Here is a 22,752-nt window from a genome sequence, read left to right as displayed (position 1 = left end):
GTCTAAACATTTCTTTATTTCAGCTTTTAAATTTAAAATATCCGAATCCACCTCAAACCCAACATCCTTTAGTTTAAAAAGCACATGCAAACGCTTATTAAGAACATAAAACCACTGTTTATTTTCTCTAGCTTTCTTCCTACCTGCTCGGATAAAAAATAATTTAATTTTGGGTTTAATGCCCTCCCACCAGTGCAGCATGGTCTCGTGGGGCTTTTTCTGCGATTGCCAGCACTGGTAGGTCCGCACAAACTCACTTTTGTTTTCAGGGTCCTCTAGGAGCGTGGTGTTTAACCTCCAGAGGCCCTTACTCACTTTTTGCTCTCCCTTCAGCTCCAGGGACACACTAAGGAGCTTATGGTCTGAAAATATATTTGTTAAAATCATACATTTTTGAGGGATAAAATCATGGGAGGCAAAAATAAAATCGATTCTGGAGCTCACTCTTCCATTAGACCATGTGGCACCTGCGTCTCCTGGCAAGAGTTCGCTCCAGCAATCGCGCAATTTAAAATCTTCAATAAAATTTTTGAGCAGGTAGGTAGTGCGGTCTTTTCTATTTGCATCCCCACCCTGCCGGCCTTCTCCTTCTCTTGTGCAGTTAAAATCACCTCCTACCAGCAGGGGGGTAGACCCAACACAAAACAGTGGTAAAATATTAAAAAGTATAGGTATGGGTAAAGAGGGAAAAGTAGAGCACGGTGGGTTAAATGTCGCCTTCAATAATTTTATTGATACCGACTAGTGTAGTACGAGAAGGATTTGTCCTGTGCAATGTCCCCTTTTTTTATTATTGCCACAATTTATAATGTTTTGGTATTAATAAAGTCTTTCAACCCTATTTTATTATAATCTCTTGGTTAAGATATTTACAAATTCCACTGGTAAGGAAGCTATTAATAGCTTTTCTCTTTCAGTGGAAATAGAAGAGGTGGTGCTGCAAGGGTCTATATTGTATTTATAATAAACCCTGCAAGTGCACACCGCAAAAGATCGTAGTCTGTCTCAGTGAGCAGCTAACTGGTATGATTATATATATTCTCGTAGCGTTTCCACTCCGGTCTTTGATTGATTAGCAGCCCAGGGGTTACCAGCTGCGTTTAACCAGACAACATACTTCGTAAGCAGCTGACTGGTCACATAGTGCGTTTCTACGGTAATGTATTTTCTCCCAGCGTTGCTGCTCCGGTCTTTGGTTGAGCAGCAGTGCAGGGATAACAACTATCACTGCCGAACTGTAATTGAGTAGCAGCGCAGGGTTAACAGCTATCGCTGCGTTTGGACAGGCAGACAGTCTGAGTGAGCAGCTGACTGATCACCAATGTGTTTTAATTGTGTTGTTTTTCTCCCAGCGTTGCTACTCTAATCTGTTGTTGAGCAGCAGCGCAGGGACGACGGCTATTACTGTGTTTAGACAGACGTAAAGTCTCAGTGAGCAGCTGACTGCTCACCGAGTATGTTTTCTCCCAGCGTTACTGCTCCAATCTGTATTAAGCAGGAGTGCTGGGATAGCAGCTTTCGCTGCGTTCGGACAACCGACAGGCTACCCGTTAGCAGTCAGCACTCTTGGGTAGTGAGTCTGAGAGATTGCTAGCTGTGTAATGCCTGCAATATTCAAAGTCTCAGCCGTGAGTGCCGCGACGTCATCGGCACTGAACGGCTAAGTGGTGTGCAATGTTGTCGCCACTACAATCATTCGTTCCTGCTCTGTCAAGAACGACCTCTAGATGCGGTAGGATTAGATTTATATTATATTCATTGTACTAATCTCTCCCTCTATAATCTTTCCCTACTATCAGAGTCGGTATAGTCCCGACGTACGTTTCACTGAACTAAGTCAGCTTCTTCCGGGGGCGGGAGCATTTTGTTTCTGGCGTCTTTTACAGGCCAGATTTGATTGACATTTTATCTAGCCAATCAAGTCTAGAGTAACTTGCTACATTGTATCCTGTGTTGAGGATACATTAAAGTGGACATTAGTTGTACATTGTAGCTAACTTTTATTACCAAACCATTTCATGCAGAAATAATTTCAGCTGTTTTTAAGTGAGCTAATAGGATTTATGAACATTTAATTCTAATCTTTAATTTTTCAATTTAAATTTATAAACTGGGTAGAAAACGAATTAGACAGACTATTCATTAGATTGGTATCTCTTGTCACATTTATATCCATTAATCCATCAGTATATTCTTTCAAAATATCATCTAAAATAGTTGTATGGATAATTTTATTTTATTGTATGTTATTTAGATTTTTATGTTATTTTATTAATTTGTTGTTTTTGTTTTTATTTTGTTTTTGTGTTTTTGTTTTTATTATTTTTATTTTTATTTTTATTAGGATTTTGAGTCTATAACTGTGCATAGAGATTGTATATGTATGTGCAAGATTTTTGTTTTATTATTATTTTATTATTTTTTAATTTTTATAAACCATTAAGTTAAAATTTGGATATAATTTCTTAGTTCTATAGTTTCACATTATTTTATAAATCTCTGTGAATATAGATATCACTGCAGGTTATATATCAATCCCTTGATTATCATTATTAATCTTTTCTGTCTTTTTCTTCTAAATATTTTTGGTATTATTAATTTTATTAAACATTTTTTATAGTTTAATTTTTAATTTTTAATATTTTCGGGATTGTAAGGTCTAATCATGTATTCTACCATTGGCGTGGTAAAATATTAAAAAGTTCTGCCCTCTCCTGTTTATCAGGAGGGGCATAGACATTTAAAATGCGTATTAAAAGTCCATTAATGTGTAGGTGGGTTAAAATAGCTCTGCCAGGCATAATCTCAGTCACGGTTTGTATCGAAATGTAATGGCCACGGCAGAGCAATCCCACACCTGAAGAACGACAGTCATTAGCACCCGACCACACCGAAGGGCCCAGCTTCCAGTCTTTTTTCAAATCCATATAGTCCATGCTGTTAGGGATTCCACACAGTCCATAGTCTGTAGAAAAGAGAATAAAGCAGCCCTGCGAACAGGGCTCTTTAGGGACCTCACATTCAGCGAGGTAACTTTAAGGGGAATACAAGGCATCTTAATTGTTAGGCATCAGTGTCCACCTCCGAGGACTCCGACATAAATTGGGAGCCAGACTCCCCTGTATCAGGGGATGCAAACTCCAGGATCTTCCCAGGGTCAGAGCCAGATAAATGTATCGACCCGACTCTTCCCCTGAACTCACTTTCGTCCGAGCTGCGGCAGATAGTCTTCCTCTTTATGGTGGGCACCTCTTCCTCTCTCAGCCTTTTCCCCGTACTCGACAGGTCCATCCTTGCTTCCTCCTCGTCACTGAATGTCACCTCCGACTCCTGTCTGTTGTCATCACCATCGCGAACTCCGGCCACTGCTACCTCCGGTACGGCTGCAGGTATCTCCGGGTCACTCATCTGCTCGGGTCGCTCAGGAGCCTGTGAGGTCCCCTCCTTCTCTCTCGTCATCTTGCCTACTGCACCTGAAACCGTCAATGCCCGACCCCCCGTTGGCGTTATAAGAGGGTCAGACTCGGGCTTCTCAGTCGGTCGGAGGCAGCTGGTGCCAGGGAGGTCCAGCGTGGAGCCCCTCCTTCTAGATCCCCTAATTGGATCATCACCAGCCGCCACCTCTGCCCAGTCCTCCTTTGACGGCACCGAGGACCGGCGAGATTTTTTACCAACCGACTCAGGTATGGAGCTCGGGGCCTTCATTGCAGAACTAGAACAGCCCTGCTCCGGCCCTTTGGAATCCCCAGGACCACCCTCCACTCGTGACTTGGAGGGTCTTGGCCCTGGCCCTTCGGCTGGGTGCTGTTTCCGGGGCATTACCAGCAGAGTCCGCACCTGTTGTGGACTGCTGCCCTGGCCCCGGACGGGATGGACCAGGCCTAGGCCCATCCCTCAATGACTGCGTTCTTTTAGGACAGTCTTTATACATGTGTCCTGCACAGGTTACACATGGCTCTGGAACTGCACTTGGAGGCCACGTGCCCTAGGCCTCCACACTTGTTACAGCGAACAACATGGTTGTCACTGCACGACTCTTTTGTGTGCCCATATTTTTGGCAGTTACAGCAAAACCGGGGCATTTGGGGGTATCCCCGGTTCTTCCCAATGGCAAAATTCGCTGGAGGGTGCGCAAAGCCACGTATGCCATTAGGATCTTGAAAGAACTCGACAAAGTACTTTCTTTTGCCATTCCAAAATCCTTCTGAGTTTTTCACTTCATGGGATAAGTGGATTTCCTTGCAATAGCGCCCTAGGAATGTGACAATGTCCTTGGCGGGGACAAAGGGGCTATGCATTACCACGACAAGTGGGATAGATTCTTCTCCGTAGAGGAGTGAAAAATGAAGCCCATCTAGGCGCTCATCTGTCTGGCCGGTACCAGACTGGACTGCACAGATTGTATCGCAGCAGGCCGCGGTGCAGAAGGAGATGGTATACCGACCGCAGTCTTCCTGGTCATTCAGACACAGGATATTTTCCCGTCTGAGGCCGAAGGAGCCAAGCAAGATTTCCCCTACTATGAATTTCAGGTTCTTCCGCTGGCGATGTTCCTCTCTGACCTCAATCCGGATGGTTTGGCGTAACTGGGTCTCCCGAGTTACAAACCCAAAGGTATACGGCATTCCTGCTTGTCCCAATAAGGTTTTTCCGCCCTTCTAGGCCGTCCAGCGCAAGCTGTCCGCCTACCGATCCCTTCCCGTTGCCTGAGGACTAGTCCGACTACCCAATAGCTGCAAGGGGTGTAGTCAAGGTGATAAACCAGTGACGATCCCCCTAGGCCAAGTATCCGGGTACCCCAGGCACCTTCTGACTGAAACCTCCTGTACGAATACACTTGGTCGCAGCCAAAAGGCTGAGAAGCGATAACCCGAAAGTGGCGCGCGTTGCCGGAGCCTGCCCAATACTGCTTTTCACCCCTTGCAGCGATTCAGCCTACTCCTAGGCAATTCCATGGGGCCCAGCCGGCTCACACACTCACACAAGCACAGCTAGGCACTCGGGAGGTGAATAAAGGCCGGAGAGGAAGCTATACAGGATTTGCTTCTTTTGCTTGCACCACAATGCAGTGCTGAAAGCGGAGGAATCTACATAAAAACGCCTTCCTGGCAACGCCCAAATGCCCTCCTGCCATGCAGACAAACACTGGCAGCAGCAAGTGCATGCCCACAGCCACCCCTTCTCCCTTCACACCTTGTATCAGCTGCAATCCAGTCCAGTGCTGCCTGCTGAGCAGCACTGACCAACACTGCCTGGGCCCAGGCTTTTATGTCTGAGGCCCCATTATGAGGTCATAGAGCTGGCTCTGCCTCCTGAGGGCTCCACTATGACACGCGCAAAGTTCCGTCTGAACTTTATATAAGACGCTGCTGCTCAGTTAGTCACTCAGTGTTGCCTGAGAGGGCAACACTGCAACAAGTGGCCCACGGGTTGTCTGTCTGCACAGCTAGTTGCCTCCAGGAGGCCACAAGAGGGAGGCAGGAGACTGCAAAATGGAAAATAGGCATACACCAACTTTACAGACAACTTCTTCTCCTTACTCATACAACCTCCATCCGTGCACAGTTTGTTATTCTTCCAGGTAACATAGTAACAAATCCAAATTGCTGCTCTCTTTGTAGGCAAGCAAGGGTTTGTTGCAACTGCAATTCTTACTACTTTGAAATGTAGGGAGGACACTTCATTCCATCACATCCATCTAGTGTACACAGGTAGGTCCATTGTGGTGGGCGGCTGCTTTAATAGCTGCTTGCTGTTCCCCTACTCCACTCCACTATTTGACTGTGGTGCTGCATCAATCAGTGGCTGGCTGGCTGGCTCAGGTGCAGCTCTTTAACTTACCTAGGAGGGAGGGCGGGCAGAGAGAAGACAAGGAAGGTGAATAAGCTGTTCCAAATTGAAATGCTGGAAACACAGAAACAAAGGCGACACAAAACAAGAGGTGGCAATCTATTAATTAATTGCATTTAATAAATTAGCTCATTATCACACATGAGTGTAAAAATGCATTGTCCAACAGGTGTTGAAATAATGGGATTAAAGGAGATGTGCAATGTGCAAGAGAAAAACAATGGCAAACACAAAAAGTACTTTTGAAATCTGATTTTAGTGAACACATAAGGAAAGGGTGCATCGGTCCTGGAAATACTGCAATACCAGGTCAATGCGTGGAGTGGACAGAGCAAGCTCTATTTCCATCTCCCTGTTCTAAAAATCCATTTAATATATGGTCCCCAGATAGGGGACGTATCAGATATTAAACTGATAAGAACAGAATTTTTTTTTTAAATCCTCAGAGGTAAAAATATAAGTTCATTATATTTTTCGCACCTCAAACACTTTCACCAAACTTACACTCTGTATTTAGTGCGTTTTTTTAAACTCATCATCGGGTCAATGATTTTCCTTTTTTTAAACATATTTATTTACATTTACAATTAAACAAAAAAGGCGTACATTCCCATCACCTTAGTCTAAACCCTTCACTCCACCCACCATTTATACTTTAACTACATACCTCCACTTCAAAATTTTCCAAATACCCTCTGCATCAGCTTCCCCAAACCTTTTCTTATCCAACAAATATACCACATACATTCTATCCAAAATCATCCTCAAACACCCTTCTACCGTCACTTCCTTTCTTCTAAAGACATACAAATTCCTTACATCCCACAAAATTTCTTTAATAATTGCTAACATAATACTCCACACCCTCTGTTTTTTCCTATCTAACATTACCAACCCAAACATTATTACCTCAAACGTCAGTTTTTTAACCCCAACCACCTCTTTACACAAAGGACTCACACCCTTCCACACTTCCTGAGCCACATCACAATTCCAAAATAAATGTAAAATACTTTCACACCCTCCACACCCCACTCTTGGACATGCTTCACTCCTCCCAATCCCACGATTTCTTTGAAACTCTCTCACAGGCAACGCTCCATGCATACTTTGCCATACAATCTCTTTCTGTCTATTTGTTATCCCATCCGTTTCCAAACTCTTCCATACTCTCCCTACATTCGCCCTTCTCACCATATTTATAGGACACTGCACTTCTTTTCCTTCAATACATCTCAACATCTCTTTTTTATTTCTCAACACATCTGCCTTCCCCAGCAACTCATAGCTTGTCAAAAACTTTTCCACATACAGATACCACTTTGGACATATAAATGCATACGGCACTCTTAAATCTCTCCCTATCCATCCTAATCTTCATAACACAGTCCCACTCAGATATCTTACCATACATGCAAACTTCCAATCACCTCCCATCATCCTTCTTACTGCAAACACACTATTCACTCCCAAATATACCTCAATATTAGGAAACCCCATTCCCCCATTCTTTACACTTTTCATCACAGTCTCTCTCTTCACTCTCTCCATCTTAGAACCCCAAAAAAATACCATTAGCACTCTATTCAATCTTCTCAACATCATATACCCTGGCGGAAAGACAAACGCAACATACAACAAAATTGGTAAAATCACACTTTTAATCACAAGAATCTTCCCAACAAAAGACAATTCTCTCAAACGCCAAAAATTCATTTTCTTAATAATCTTTTTACCAATATCCTCCCAACTTTCATTCCCATCCTATTTCTCATCAAATTTCACCCCCAAAATCTGAATCGCTCCTTCCACACATTTTACACCTAAATCTTCTCTCCTCCCAATGTTCCCAAACCTCTTACATTCACTCTTATCCCAATTTACTCTAAACGCAGATGCTCCACAGAACAAAGCCACTAACAATTTTGCATGCCTTACCGCAGCATCAGATTCACAAATCACACACACATCATCCATGTATGCTAATACTCTTAATTCTTTCCCACCACAACCGGGAATCTTCACACCTCTCATACATTTATCCCTCCGAAACATCTGTAACAAAGGCTCATTCGCACAAATAAAGGCAATCGGAGACAGGGGACACCCCTGCCTCACACCGGAACCCACACTTATCTCCCCACCAACCCATCCATTAATGAGAATCTTACTATACACATTCTTATACAACACTCTTACAACATTCACAAAATCACTAGGAAAACCCATTCTTACCAAAACTCTAAATAAAAAATCATGCGCCAAACGATTAAAAGCCTTTTCAAAATCAATTGACAGAACATTCAATACTTGTTTCCTCTCCATGCTATCCCATATCACATCTCTCAGCAAACACAAATTCTCACTAATCCTCCTCCCCGACACTCCACACACTTGCTCCTCCCCAACCACCTGACCAATCACATCTCTCATCCTATTTGCAATCAGCTTAGCAAACACCTTATAGTCCACATTTAACAACGTAATCGGCCTCCAATTTTTAACATCATTCACATCCCCTTTCTTATAAATCAAAACCACCACCCCACTCTTCATACTTTCAACCATCCTACCATTCTCCCACATAAATTTATAAACCTGCACCACATCATCCTTAATCACATCCCACATTTTTTTGTAAAATTCTATCGGTAGCCCATCATCCCCTGGAGTCTTATTCACAGCCATACTATCCAACACTCTCTTTAATTCATCCTCCTCAATCTTTCTCATCAAATTTGCATATTCAATTACTTCCACCCTATTTTCAATCATACTCACCACTTCAGCCTCCAAGTCCCTATCAATCTCTTTCACTGCATACAACTCTTTATAAAAACTTTCAACCACAGAAAACACCGCTTTTCCTTTCACCACCCTTCCATTTTTATCATATACTCTCACCAAATCATCCTTTTTCCCCACTACTTTTTTGAAGAAATACCTAGAACATTTTTCCCCCATTTCCAACTTATCTAATTTTGACTGATACATAATCTTTCTACCTTTTTCTAACAACCATTCCCTCATCTCATTTTTCACACAATCAATCTCCTCATCCACACTCCAACCTCTCTTTTTAACCTTCTGGAGAAAATTCAACCTTATATTATAACATTCATACCTCTTCCTCCTCTCCACAGCTTTCCTATAACCAACCTTTCTAAAAAACACACGTGTTCTTTCTTTAACCCAATCCCACCATGTTATTATATCCACAAAATCACCTTTTTTCTCACACCAAAACCTATATGTATCCACATATTTTCCACAAACACTCTCATCATCCAACAAACTCACATTCAATTTCCATAAACCCCTCCCACTCACACAATCTTCATCCCAAACCAACTCACACTTAATGCACTCGTGATCAGAATATCCTACCTTCATTTGCATATATCCCTTACCCATCACCCCCTTAGAAACAAAAATCATATCAATTCTACTACTGTGTCTCCCACTATCCGCATGTAAAAAGTATCTACTATAGGGTTAACACCACACAGGTGCACTACATCCCTCAACCCAAAATCAGTGAGTACAGACTTTAGCACATTCCCAGACACATCCAAATCCCCACTAGTATCACAGTTAAAATCCCCCACCCACACAATATGTTCCCTACCTGGCAAAAACAGTTTAATTCTCTCAAACAACTCCACTCTCTCTTCCTTTTTTGCAGACGCATACACATTAATTACACGCACTTTCACACCACATACTTTAATAACCACTAGCAGACACCGCCCCTCCTCAATCACTGTGTAGCTACAAACCTCCACCCTGCTACTCCTAACCAACACCCCAACACCATCATTTCTATTGTGACTAGAACATGACCATATTGCTGAACCAAAACCCCACTCCTCCTGCTTAACTATATACTCTATCCCACACTCCTGCACACAAATTAAATCTGCTCCACTGAAAGACAATTCCTCCAAAATGGCTGCTCTCCTGGCCCGGTTTTTAAACACCCGGACATTGGAAGACAAAATTTTAAACAACATTTTATAACTGCCCTAGGCAGAAAAAGGAGAAAAAAACACAAGAAGAACCCTCAAACTTTCCGGGTTAAAGGCCCAGGAGAGTTTTCTTCACTAGTCTCATACTCCATTTTCGGCTCAAACACAATGCCTGAAAGGCGTTCGCCGTCTCCACACTTTGCGTCTCCACCACTTCAATCCTCTGTTTTTTTGGAAAGTTCCCCACTCTCTGTGGGCGAAAAGACATCTCCACTTCTCTCACTGGACTCAAAACTCCAGAGGAAGACCACTCTGATATCCTCTGAGATTCTTCTACCACAGGGCTTGGCATGTCCTCAATGAAAGTTTCCTCAATTGCCTGCACCTGCGTGCTATCTCTCTCAGCCTCAGCCAATATTGCATCAAGAATATCTTTCTGCCTTTGCTCCTCCTCCCTTTCTTTCCTTAACATCTCATTGGCTTCCTCTTGCTTCTGGATATTCTTCTGTCTCTGTGCCTCTCTTTTCTTTTCCTCTTTCTCCTTTCTCTTCTATAAAGGTGCCCCACTTCACCGCACAAATCACAAGATCTGGGTTCCGTACATGCACCTGCCTCATGTCCAGCCATCTTACAATTCCTGCACACCTTCACCCCAGGGCAACAACACTCCTTTGTGTGACCAAACTGGTGACAGAACCGACAAAATTTGGGCATATTTTGATAATATAAATATCCTCTATAGCCAGCAATGGAAAAGGATAATGGATGGCTCTTAACTCCACCAATACAATCCGGGTCCAGCTTAAACTGGACGAAAAATTTATAAGTTCCATTGAACACTTTCAATGAGCTGGTCATTTTGGTTCCCCCTTTTATAGCAAATAGAGGCACAAAAGAGACATTTTTCAAAACCTCACAGTTAGCATTCACTTTTAAGGCTTCAAAGATATTTAAACAGTCATTTTCTTCTTGAAAGGACACATCATACAATCCTTGCTTTCTGTTTTCTTGCACGCAGAATAATTTATAAAGAGGGATACCTGCCATGTCGACCACCAGCTTTCTTCCAACAAATTCAACGGTGTTCTTACCAGAATCACTTGGGTCTACCTTATTTCGAATGGTTCTCTCCACCGGTGTTGTCCTTGCTGCCTCCATGCTGACTATACCTGCCGATCCACGATCACAGAACGATCACCACTCTGGTTCCTCCCAAGGGAAAACCCGCACCCCCTGACCAAGACCAGAGCAATAAACTCTGATCTTAGCCAAAAGGCCGAGAAGCGATAACCCGAAAGTGGCACGCGTTGCCGGAGCCTACTCAATAATGCTGTTCACCCCTTGCAGCGATTCAACCTACTCCTAGGCAATTCCATGGGGCCCAGCCGGCTCACACACTCACACAAGCACAGCTAGGCGGGAGGTGAATAAAGGCCGGAGAGGAAGCTACACAGGATTTGCTTCTTTTGCTTGCACCACAATGCAGTGCTGAAAGCGGAGGAATCTACATAAAATAGCCTTCCTGGCAACGCCCAAATGCCCTCCTGCCGTGCAGACAAACACTGGCAGCAGCAGCAGCAAGTGCATGCCCACAGCCACCCCTTCTCCCTTCACACCTTGTATCAGCTGCAATCCAGTCCAGTGCTGCCTGCTGAGCAGCACTGACCAACACTGCCTGGGCCCAGGCTTTTATGTCTGAGGCCCCATTATGATGTCATAAAGCTGGCTCTGGCTCCTGAGGGCTCCACTATGACACGCGCAAAGTTCCATCTGAACTTTATATAAGGCGGTGCTGCTCAGTCAGTCACTCAGTGTTGCCTGAGAGCGCAACACTGCAACAGGTGGCCCACGGGTTTGTTTGTCTGCACAGCTAGTTGCCTCCAGGAGGCCACAAGAGGGAGACAGGAGACTGCAAAATGGAAAATAGCCATCCATCCAACAACTTTACAGACAACTTCTTCTCCTTACTCCTACAACCTCCATCCTTGCACAGTTTGTTATTCTTCCAGGTAACATAGTAACAAATCCAAATTGCTGGTCTCTTTGTAGGCAAGCAAGGGTTTGTTGCAACTGCAATTCTTACTTCTTTGAAATGTAGGGAGGACATTTCATTCCATCACATCCATCTAGCGTACACGGGTAGGTCCATTGTGGCGGCTGCTTTAATGGCTGCTTGCTGTTCCCCTACTCCACTCCACTATTTGACTGTGGTGCTGCATCAATCAGTGGCTGGCTCAGGTGCAGCTCTTTAACTTACCTAGGAGGGAGGGCAGAGAGAAGACAAGGAAGGTGAATGAGCTGTTCCAAATTGAAATGCTGGAAACACAGAAACACAGACGACACAAAACAAGAGGTGGCAATCTATTCATTAATTGCATTTAATAAATTAGGTCATTATCACACATGAGAAAAATGCATTGTCCAACAGGTGTTGAAATAATGGGATTAAAAGGAGAGATCCCATCAGAAAGATAAAAACAATGGCAAAAACAAAAAACACTTTTGGAATCTGATTTTAGTGAACACATAAGGAAAGGGTGCACCGGTCCTGGAAATACTGCAATACCAGGTCAATGCGTGGAGTGGATAGAGCAAGCTCTATTTTTTCATCTCCCTGTTCTAAAAATCCATTTAATATATGGTCCCCAGATAGGGGACGTATCAGATATTAAACTGATAAGAACAGATTTTTTTTAAATTATTTTATTGGAAAAGTGCAAGTAATATTTACAACATAACATTTCATCAAAAGTACAGGTACAAAAAACAATGGTACATCAAATGGCACAAGGAAACATCATACACAAAAACAAAACAATGTACATGATATTGTTTAATAATGTTCACAATACATGACATATTTAACCAAGTAAAACAAAATAAAAGAAATTAATACAGAACATCAGGAACCTAGATACCAGGCTCTCCATTTTTTAAATTTCCAGATGCCTTCAGAATCAACAGTACCCAGCCTTTTTACATCAGATAAATAATACAAAAACAACTTCCCTCGGATCATGCCTATACAGTCTCTCACTTCAACATCACTCTGTCTGAAAATTAAAATGTTTCTTACATCCCACAAGACTTCTTTCACAGAATTTACCAAAAACCATAACACTCTTGCTCTCTGTCTCTCCAAACCAGTCAAACCAAACATCATCATCCTAAAAGATAAAATCTCAACCCCAGTCAAACCTTTAATCATTCTTCTCATCCTTCTCCATACTTCTTTAGCGTACACACACACTCCCACATTACATGAATACCATTCTCACAATTTGCACAATTCGCTCTAGGACAAATTTCACTATCCACTAGTCTTCTCCTTCTCTGAAACTCCCTTGTGGGTAAACAGCCATGAGCTGCCATCCAAGCAATATCTTTTTGCTTATTAACTAATTCTTTGTCATTCACCTTTTTCCACACTTCCATGCTTTCTGTCATATTCAGACCATTCACACGTTCCATACTCTCTCTTGTATCCAAAAGTTTCATACCTTTCTTACTGTCACACCACATTTCAGCAGACACACCACTCAAGTCATTCCTCCTAATACATCTCTCAATTCTCACATAAAACCAAGGTGCATTAAATCTTACAGGTCTCCTCAGATCAGACTCAATCAAATCATACTTTCTCAACACACTCCCAGACAAAAATCTCAACATACAACCAGCCAAACAAACAATCCTTTTTGCTCAATCTCACACAATTACTTACATAATTTACAGCCAAAAACCTCTCCACATTCGTCACACCTTTACCACCATTGTCCCTTCCTTTCATAACCTTCACGCGACTCAACTTCTCCCTCCTAGAATTCCAAAAGAACATGAAAATTAATCTTATAATCCGTTTCAAGCACCTATCAGGTGCTGGAAAAACATTACTAATATACAAAATAATAGGAATAAGAACTGCTTTAATAATAAGAATTCTGCCTTCTAAAGATAAGGTCCTAAGAGACCAAAATTCCACCTTCTTCTTAATTTTATCATGGGCAATATCCCAGCTTTGTTTCCCAAGTAGATCATTATTAAAAATGATACCTAAAACCTCAATCCCACCTTCTCTAACAGGCCACACACTCACCTCACGCTCTCTCCATTCACCCAAAAAATTGCATCCACTCTTATCCACATTCAATTTAAACGCACTCGCCATACAAAAACACTCAATCAACAACTTTATTCTCACCAGACTAGCATGATATTTACACACAATCGTCACATCATCCATATAGCCAATCACTCTCAGATCCCTACCCCCACTACCAGGCACATCCACCCCACGCATAACTTTATCTCTCCTAATCATTCCTAACAAAGGTTCAATAACACAAATAAACAATATAGAAGACAGGGGACATCCCTGTCTCACCCCTGAGTTAATTTTTACTTCCTGACTTAAAAACCCGTTAACCTGTACCTTACTTACAATATTGGTATATAATACTTTAATCCAACCAATCATACAGTCAGGCACACCCATTTTCCGTAACACACTAAACATAAAATCATGTTCCACTCTGTCATACGCTTTCTCAAAATCCACAGTCACCACAGCAATAGGTTGCTTCCTCTCTTTACAATCATACAACACATCACTCAAACACAACAAACTGTCACATATTTGGCGCCCGGGCACCGCACACACTTGTTCCTCACCCACCATCTTGTCCACAACATTCCTTAATCTGTCAGCAATCACTATAGCAATAATCTTATAGTCGCAATTAAGGAGCGCGATAGGCCTCCAGTTTTTTAGGTCTTTTTTATTACCTTTTTTATATAGTAATACAACCACACTCTCACTCATACTTCTAGACAATCTCCCTCTCACAAGCACTTCCTTACACACTTCAAAAACATGAATACCAATCATATCCCAAAACTTACAATAAAACTCAACAGGCAATCCATCACTACCAGCCACTTTCCCTTTCTTCATACTTTTAACCACATTCACAACTTCTTCCATTTTAATCTCTTCACTCAGCCATTCTTTCTCCATTCTATCTAACTTTTTCTCTATATTGTCCAAACACTCTTCTTCCAGATCTCTTACTCTTTCCTTCCTAGCAAACAGTTTTGAATAAAACTTCTGTACTTCATCAATCACACCATCATTTCCACTTACCTCCGCACCATCTTCATTTAACACACACTCCATTCCAACTCTTTTTCCATACACTTTCTTAAAGAAAAATTTTGTACACTTCTCATCCTTTTCTTTCACAATCATCTTAGCCTGAGCTATAATTTTTTTACCTTTTTCCTGTAAACAAGATCTGACCTTCTCTCCGTATCCTGAATGTCTTTTTTCATATCCCATCCACCCTTTTGCAAAGTTTCCAAATACTCCAACCTCATCTGCCATCTCTCATACTCTTCGCGGTCTCTCCTCACTTTCTCACAGCCTTTTTTGATGAAGAAACGTTTTGTTTCTCCCTTCACCCATTCCCACCATTCTACCACACTCTCAAAATCACTCTTTTTATTCATCCATCTCTTAAACCACTCACAATAGCTTTCACACACACTTTCGTCTTCCAATAAGGAAACGTTTAACTTCCACACACCTCTCCCATACGGACATTCATTTTCTATACTCACGACACATTCAAGCATGGCATGATCCGTAAACGGCAACCTTCTCAAAAGGAAACAATTAACTTCAAAATATCTGGAAAAAAAACAAAAATCAATACGAGAACTAACATTTCCCCTATCAGAGAAATAAGTAAAACCATCAGTATCATTATTACACTGCAGAAAAGCATCCTGCAACCCAAATAAACTAATAACTTCCTTTAGCTGTTTCCCACTCCTATCAACCCTACCTCCCCCACCAGTTCTATCACCATCCCTCAAAATACAGTTGAAATCTCCCACTAATATGGTATGACCACGTCTCTAAGTTCCGCCAGTACCTCCTCTCTCCCCAGCAGGGCACAATTCAGCCTCCAGGAGCCAGGGCCGGGAGGAAAACCGTGGCCGATGGCACCCTGGAAGAGAATGGCCCTGTGGTCAGAGAAGAAGCAGGGGACCATGGAGTGCCCATGCTGCTTGACTGCCCGGGAGGTGAACACAAAGTCAATCCGAGAACGAAGTGAGCCATCGGGTCGGCTCCATGAATAGTTCACAGAGCAGGTACTACAGCTTGAGCAGGTACTACACTTGATCTTAGCCAAAAGGCCGAGAAGCGATAACCCGAAAGTGGCGCGCGTTGCCCGAGCCTGCCCAATACTGCTGTTCACCCCTTGCAGCGATTCAGCCTACTCCTAGGCAATTCCATGGGGCCCAGCTGGCTCACACACTCACACAAGCACAGCTAGGCACTCGGGAGGTGAATAAAGGCCGGAGAGGAAGCTACACAGGATTTGCTTCTTTTGCTTGCACCACAATGCAGTGCTGAAAGCGGAGGAATCTACATAAAAACGCCTTCCTGGCAACGCCCAAATGCCCTCCTGCCGTGCAAACACTGGCAGCAGCAGCAAGTGCATGCCCACAGCCACCCTTTCTCCCTTAACACCTTGTATCAGCTGCAATCCAGTCAAGTCAGTGCTGCCTGCTGAGCAGCACTGACCAGCACTGCCTGGGCCCAGGCTTTTATGTCTGAGGCCCCATTATGATGTCATAAAGCTGGCTCTGGCTCCTGAGGGCTCTACTATGACACGTGCAAAGTTCCGTCTGAACTTTATATAAGGCGGTGCTGCTCAGTCAGTCACTCAGTGTTGCCTGAGAGAGCAACACTGCAACAGGTGGCCCACGGGTTTGTTTGTCTGCATAGCTAGTTGCCTCCAGGAGGCCACAAGAGGGAGACAGGGGACTGCAAAATGGAAAATAGCCATCCATCCACCAACTTTACAGACAACTTCTTCTCCTTACTCCTACAACCTCCATCCTTGCACAGTTTGTTATTCTTCCAGGTAACATAGTAACAAATCCAAATTGCTGGTCTCTTTGTAGGCAAGCAAGGGTTTGTTGCAACTGCAATTCTTACTTCTTTGAAATGTACGGAGGACATTTCATTCCATCACATCCATCTAGCGTACACGGGTAGGTCCATTGTGGCGGCTGCTTTAATGGCTGCTTGCTGTTCCCCTACTCCACTCCACTATTTGACTGTGGTGCTGCATCAATCAGTGGCTGGCTCAGGTGCAGCTCTTTAACTTACCTAGGAGGGAGGGCAGAGAGAAGACAAGGAAGGTGAATGAGCTGTTCCAAATTGAAATGCTGGAAACACAGAAACACAGACGACACAAAACAAGAGGTGGCAATCTATTCAATAATTGCATTTAATAAATTAGGTCATTATCACACATGAGAAAAATGCATTGTCCAACAGGTGTTGAAATAATGGGATTAAAAGGAGAGATCCCATCAGAAAGATAAAAACAATGGCAAAAACAAAAAACGCTTTGGGAATCTGATTTTAGTGAACACATAAGGAAAGGGTGCACCGGTCCTGGAAATACTGCAATACCAGGTCAATGCATGGAGTGGACAGAGCAAGCTCTATTTCCATCTTCCTGTTCTAAAAATCCATTTAATATATGGTCCCCAGATAGGGGACGTATCAGATATTAAACTGATAAGAACAGATTTTTTTTCAGTTGGCTACCCCTTCGCAGGGGTGTCAATAATGTATTGATAAAAATTCAATTTTACAATAAAATAAATTTTAGTTACATACATACAAAAAATTATTTTCCATATTGTAACAATAGTAAAATCTAATTTTCATAAAATTTATGTAGGGGGACATGGGGCAAATCTTTATTTATTTGGAGTTCCAGTCAGTCACAAACCATTTATTTAGAAGGGTGGCATTCCTTTTTTTGTCTAATAAAAAATAAATATACATCTTACTAAAACAAAGACCTAAAACATAATCAACCGATAAAATGTCGTGCTTAAAAAGGAGGATGTTCCTGGCCTTCCATAGAGCTTCTTTGGCGCAATTCATCGTCTTCCATGCAATTATCTTTTGATTCGCGGTTGGGCATCCAAAGAGTCCGTATAGAATATCCTCATAGTTTAAGTCTTTTAGGTCTGCCATCTTCACCAAAAGAGGGAATATTTTTTTCCAAAATTCTTTTGCAAAGTCACATGTCCAAAAAATATGTCTTATAGTCTCCTCGGCCTGGCAGCCTTCCCTCGGGCAGACGGCAGACCTCGCAAATCTTCTTCTGTACTGGAATGCCCGGCATGGAAGACATTGATGAACGCAGCTCCAGGCCAGGTCCATCTGTGTATTAAAAAGATGAAACACATTAATCATTTTAAAAATAAAAGCACATCGCTGCGAATTAAAATTCTCCACATTGCTGACCGTCTCGCTCTCTCTCAGGTCTTTTATTAGTTTCTTGCTATTCTTAAGTTCATTCACGGTCTTCCCTTTTAAATTGAAGAGAGCCACTATCTTTTCTAAAATGACGTAGTTTGCTGGTAATTTAAAAGCGTATGGTGAGGATAAAATTATGTTAAACCAACCAAACCTCCGCATAAAAAAAACCATTATTAAAACGTAAAAAGTAAGACCAATAGTGCTCTTTAAAAAGGGAATTAAAGCAGAAACTAAAGAACTTAATTAAAAGAAACCTATTAAAATCAGGAAAATCTTTGCCACCCTTTGGTTTGGATTTTATTACCGTTTCTCGTTTCAATTTCTCCATCCTGGAACTCCAAAAGAAGGTAAAACATGCTTTTGTTATTTTTCGTAGTAAAACTGTTGGGGGAGGGAACACCATGCTTGTGTATAAAAGAAGGGGTAAAATGACCATTTTTATGATTACAATTTTTCCCTCCATAGTGAGTTTCCTCATATTCCACATACAAATTTTATTGTTTACCTTCTGCGCCACCATGTCCCAACTTATAAAACCATTGTCGTGCTCACTGAAGGAGATACCTAAAACTTTAATAGTATCTGACACAGGAACGGGTACGTCTCTAAAAACCATGCTTCCTATGCTTAAAATATTACTTTTGCTGATATTTATTCTAAAACCGGAAGCACAGCAATAAAACTCAATTTGTTTTAGGGCTTTCTGAAGCGACAGGGTGTCCCTACAAAGTATCGCCACATCATCCATGTACCCCACTGCTTTAGCCTCTACACCGCCACCCCCCGGCAGGGGGACTCCACGTATCTGTTTGTCCCGGCGTATTGCGCATAGCAGAGGTCTAGTGCACATATGAAAAGCAGTGGGGACAAGGGACACCCCTGCTTCACCCCAGAGTTTAAAAGAACGTCCTGTGTCTTAAAACCATTTACTAAAATTTTGCTTGTTCAATCTTTAAAAAAGGCTTTAATAGATAGTAAAAAACCTTCAGGTATACCCATCCGCTCTAAAACCTTAAAAAGATAAAAGTGCGATACTCGGTCAAAAGCTTTTTGAAAATCTATGGATAAAATGGCTAATTTTCCGTTTCTAGATTTTGTGTCTTCAATCGCATCTTTTATTAAATTAATATTATCCCAGATGCTGCGGCCTGGCACCCCACACACCTGGTTAGAGTGTATGATGTGGGGTACTATGGCTTTTAAACGGTTTGCACATAGTTTTGCCATTATTTTGTAGTCACTATTCAGAAGGGTTATTGGTCTCCAATTCTCTAAAACTGCGATGTCACCTTTTTTGTATAGCAAGGAGACCTCACCCTTCCGCCAGGACTTAGGCAGCATCTTGGAATGAAAGACTTCGGTAAAAAGGTTTAAGAGATCATCTTTTAAAATGTCATAAAATTTGACATAAAACTCGCTGGGTATACCGTCCGGGCCAGGAACTTTACCTGCTTTAAAACTCTTCACTGTCTCTAAAATCTCCTGCTCCGACAGTTCCTGCAATAAAAAATTCTGGGAGACAGGGTCTAAAACAGTGGTAATCTCCTTCAGCGAGTCACGCATAAAATCACGATCCACAGTTTTCACATTAAAAAGGTCAGTATAAAACTCATGAACTTTACTTAAAAGACCCTGTACATCTGACACCCCATCAATGTTTTTAATAATAGCTTTTTTATTATTCATCTTCTTAAAAAAGTACCTGGAGCAGGTCTCATTCTCTTCCACGTGTTGTACTTAAGAACGAAATATAATTTCTTTGCCTTTCTGCTCCAGGCACTGAGCTATCTCTTTTTTTAAGTTGGCGATGTCGTCTTTTACCTCTATGTCGTGCTCTCTCATCTTGTACAGGGTCTGTAGACGGGTGTTGAGAGTTTTAAAAAAAGCTTGCTTCTCTCTGGCTTTCGCCACGCTTTTTTTAATAAAAAATTATTTTATTTTTCTTTTCATTTTCTCCCACCATTCAGTGATGGGAGCCCGTGTGTCTCTCACCCGCCTACTCTCTTTGTAAAATTCAATAAAATCTGTAAAAACCTGTGGATCATCTAAAAGGGAAACATTTAACTTCCAGGACTTCTTACTAATAATGTTATTAAAATCATGCTTTACATAAAATGATAAAAGCTTGTGATCAGAAAAAACATTGGTTAAAACTTCACATATAAAAGGCAGTAGATTCTCGTTACAAAAAATAAAATCTATCCTGGAGCTACAGGTGGCGTTGCTCCAGGTAACGCCGGCTTCCTCTGGACTGCTCCTGTTACATTCTTTATAAACGTCTTTTAACTTAAAATCACCGACCATATCTTTGAGCAGTCCAGAGGTCTTATCGTAGTTCCTGCTTGTAGCACTGGTAAGCCGGCGTTCCCCCTCTCAGGATACAATTAAAATCACCTGCGAGGATAAAAGGCTTAGTCGTGTTAATAAAAAGAGGTAAAATCGCTAACATTTCTGCTCTTTCATTTTTGTATGGTGAGCCGTAAAAATTTAAAAACTGCCATTTCACACCGTCAATAAAAGCCTTAACCAATAAAATACGTCCTGGAAGAATCTCTTGGATAAAATCGATTAAAACGTTTCCCTTAAAAAGAATGGGGACCCCTGCTGATCTGGACTCGTTAGATCCAGACCAGACTGATGGACCATACTTCCAATCCTCTTGGTATTTATGGTACTTCATCGTATGGGGAATGCCGCACTCCTGCAGGAAAAAAACAGAGGCTGCCAGGCCAGCTAAAAAGCTGAAGAGAGCAACCCTTCTAACTTTGGACTTGGCGCCCCTCACGTTGAGGGAGATTCCCTTTACTTCTGACATTGTGGAGATTAAAATAACGTCTTGATTTTAAAATAATAAATATTCGTGGTACTTAAAATCAGACATTTCCTCCACCAGCATTACCAGAATTCTCATTTGCGCTCATATCCCCACCCTCGTCCGAATCTCCTGCAAAGAGGGACGAAAAGGGAGAGGAACTTCCTTCACTGAGAGCCGTGCCAGCAACTCTTATCACATACAAGGGGAGCCCACTCTCGCTTAGCGTCACCTGGGTCTCAACTGGATGACCACGTAGGTCCATTTCGGGTGGGTCCCCCAAGGGCCCTGCCACTCCCCCCAGGCTCTGTTGACGCCGTCTTAGAGGGGGAGGTTGCGCACATGGCGGTGTGTCCGGTATTTGGGAGGGAACAGTGCCCACCCTCCTCACCAGGTCAGGCGAGGAGGTGGTCCTAGGAGGAGCCTCACATTTCTTCACAGATGTGTCCATCTGCTCCTCCCCTGATTACCTCCTACCAGCACGCTCCTGTTTTCCATTTTTTCGGGGACCCACCGCTACCCAGTTCTCCTGCTCGGAGTCAGACTCCTGAGACCCAGGTACAGGAGCAAGCCCGGCACCCACTGGACAACCAGCCCTCTGGGATGCCCCAGTATCATTGGTGGCCTGCTACTTTTCCGCCTTCCTCTTAGCTTGCCTTTTTACTTTGGCATTGGGCTCCTTCCTTTCCTCAGAGGTTGCTGGCTGCGAGGCACCTGCTCTGGCTCTATTACTTCGCACCACTGAAGCCCAGTTGCCTCGCTGCTCCTTCGCAGCCCTGGCATGCTCCTCTCCCAGGGGGTGGGACTGGTCTGCTGGTGGAGCACGTGGGGGCGCCTCGGGTTTTGCTCATTTTCTTCGCCTCGGTACCTATGGGGACAAGAATAGTACAGATGACCAGTTTTTTTGGCAAAAATGACATTTTTTCTTTTGTGTGCATTCTCTCATATTGTGCTCTTTGCTTCCACAGTTTCTACAGGTGACATCGCAGTTAAAACTGGTATGTCCATAGGTACCGCAGGCCCTGCGGAAGTTTGGCATCCCTGAAAAATAGAGGTCGCCATTCACATTTTCAATTTTAAAACGAGCCGGTGGTAATCTCGTTTCTTAGGTCGAGGGGTCATTTATCAATGTTACTAAAAACTTCCACTTGACGGTCCACACTCCACACTCGTTCATAACTCTTCCCAACAGTTTGACATTCTTGAAGTAGGCAGCGAGAAATGCTGCCACTTCCATATCCTTCACATATGGGGAATACATTTTAATCACAACAAGTTTGGTAATTTCAAAGGCATGTTCTACTACATGGACTCCCGCTACCACGAGTTCACCTTTTCTCCTCTCAGCTCGATCCATGGCATCATGGAGTATTCCTTCTCCCATAAAGGTTACATCAATAATTCCTTGTTTCGGGTAGTCCTGGATAGCCAAAATCTCGTTCCTGTGTACCGCCAGTAGTTCTTCCAAGATCGTGTGGACCAAAAATTTCACGCCACGTGGACCGCCTCCACCCTCTGCCACGATAAATCGGGCAGAGTTCTTTAGCCGGGCATACACCGGCACCGCATCAGGCTCGCCTGCCATTTCCGTGGCCAGGCCGAACCGCACAGCTATCGCTGCGCCCTATGGGGTCCTGGGACGTACCAAAGGGCTGGGGGTGGATCGCAACTCGTTGCTCCGGGGCTAAGCCTACACCCTAAATAGCAGCAGGGGGGTGAAGTCCAGGATATAAACCTGGACGATCCCCCCAGGCCAAGGCGAGGGT

The 22,752-nt window shown here is 42.9% G+C and overlaps 2 non-coding genes and 2 pseudogenes across 2 annotated transcripts; all 4 read right to left on the bottom strand.

Annotated features, from left to right (window-relative positions):
* Positions 1–6,122: 6,122 nt before the first annotated feature.
* LOC142654012 (U2 spliceosomal RNA) lies at positions 6,123–6,308 on the bottom strand. The gene has a single exon (XR_012848828.1). It is a non-coding gene; the product is annotated as a U2 spliceosomal RNA (small nuclear RNA).
* Positions 6,309–12,350: 6,042 nt separating this feature from the next.
* Positions 12,351–12,537, bottom strand: LOC142654092 (U2 spliceosomal RNA). The gene has a single exon (XR_012848870.1). It is a non-coding gene; the product is annotated as a U2 spliceosomal RNA (small nuclear RNA).
* A 3,403-nt stretch (positions 12,538–15,940) lies between these two features.
* LOC142654619 (U2 spliceosomal RNA) lies at positions 15,941–16,031 on the bottom strand (annotated as a pseudogene).
* A 1,245-nt stretch (positions 16,032–17,276) lies between these two features.
* LOC142654335 (U2 spliceosomal RNA) lies at positions 17,277–17,485 on the bottom strand (annotated as a pseudogene).
* Positions 17,486–22,752: the final 5,267 nt, after the last annotated feature.

Source organism: Rhinoderma darwinii, chromosome 5 (genome assembly GCF_050947455.1).
Source record: "Rhinoderma darwinii isolate aRhiDar2 chromosome 5, aRhiDar2.hap1, whole genome shotgun sequence".
Lineage (NCBI taxonomy): Eukaryota > Metazoa > Chordata > Amphibia > Anura > Rhinodermatidae > Rhinoderma > Rhinoderma darwinii.
Note: the sequence above shows the minus strand (reverse complement) of the source record. Positions and strands in the feature narration are given on the sequence as shown.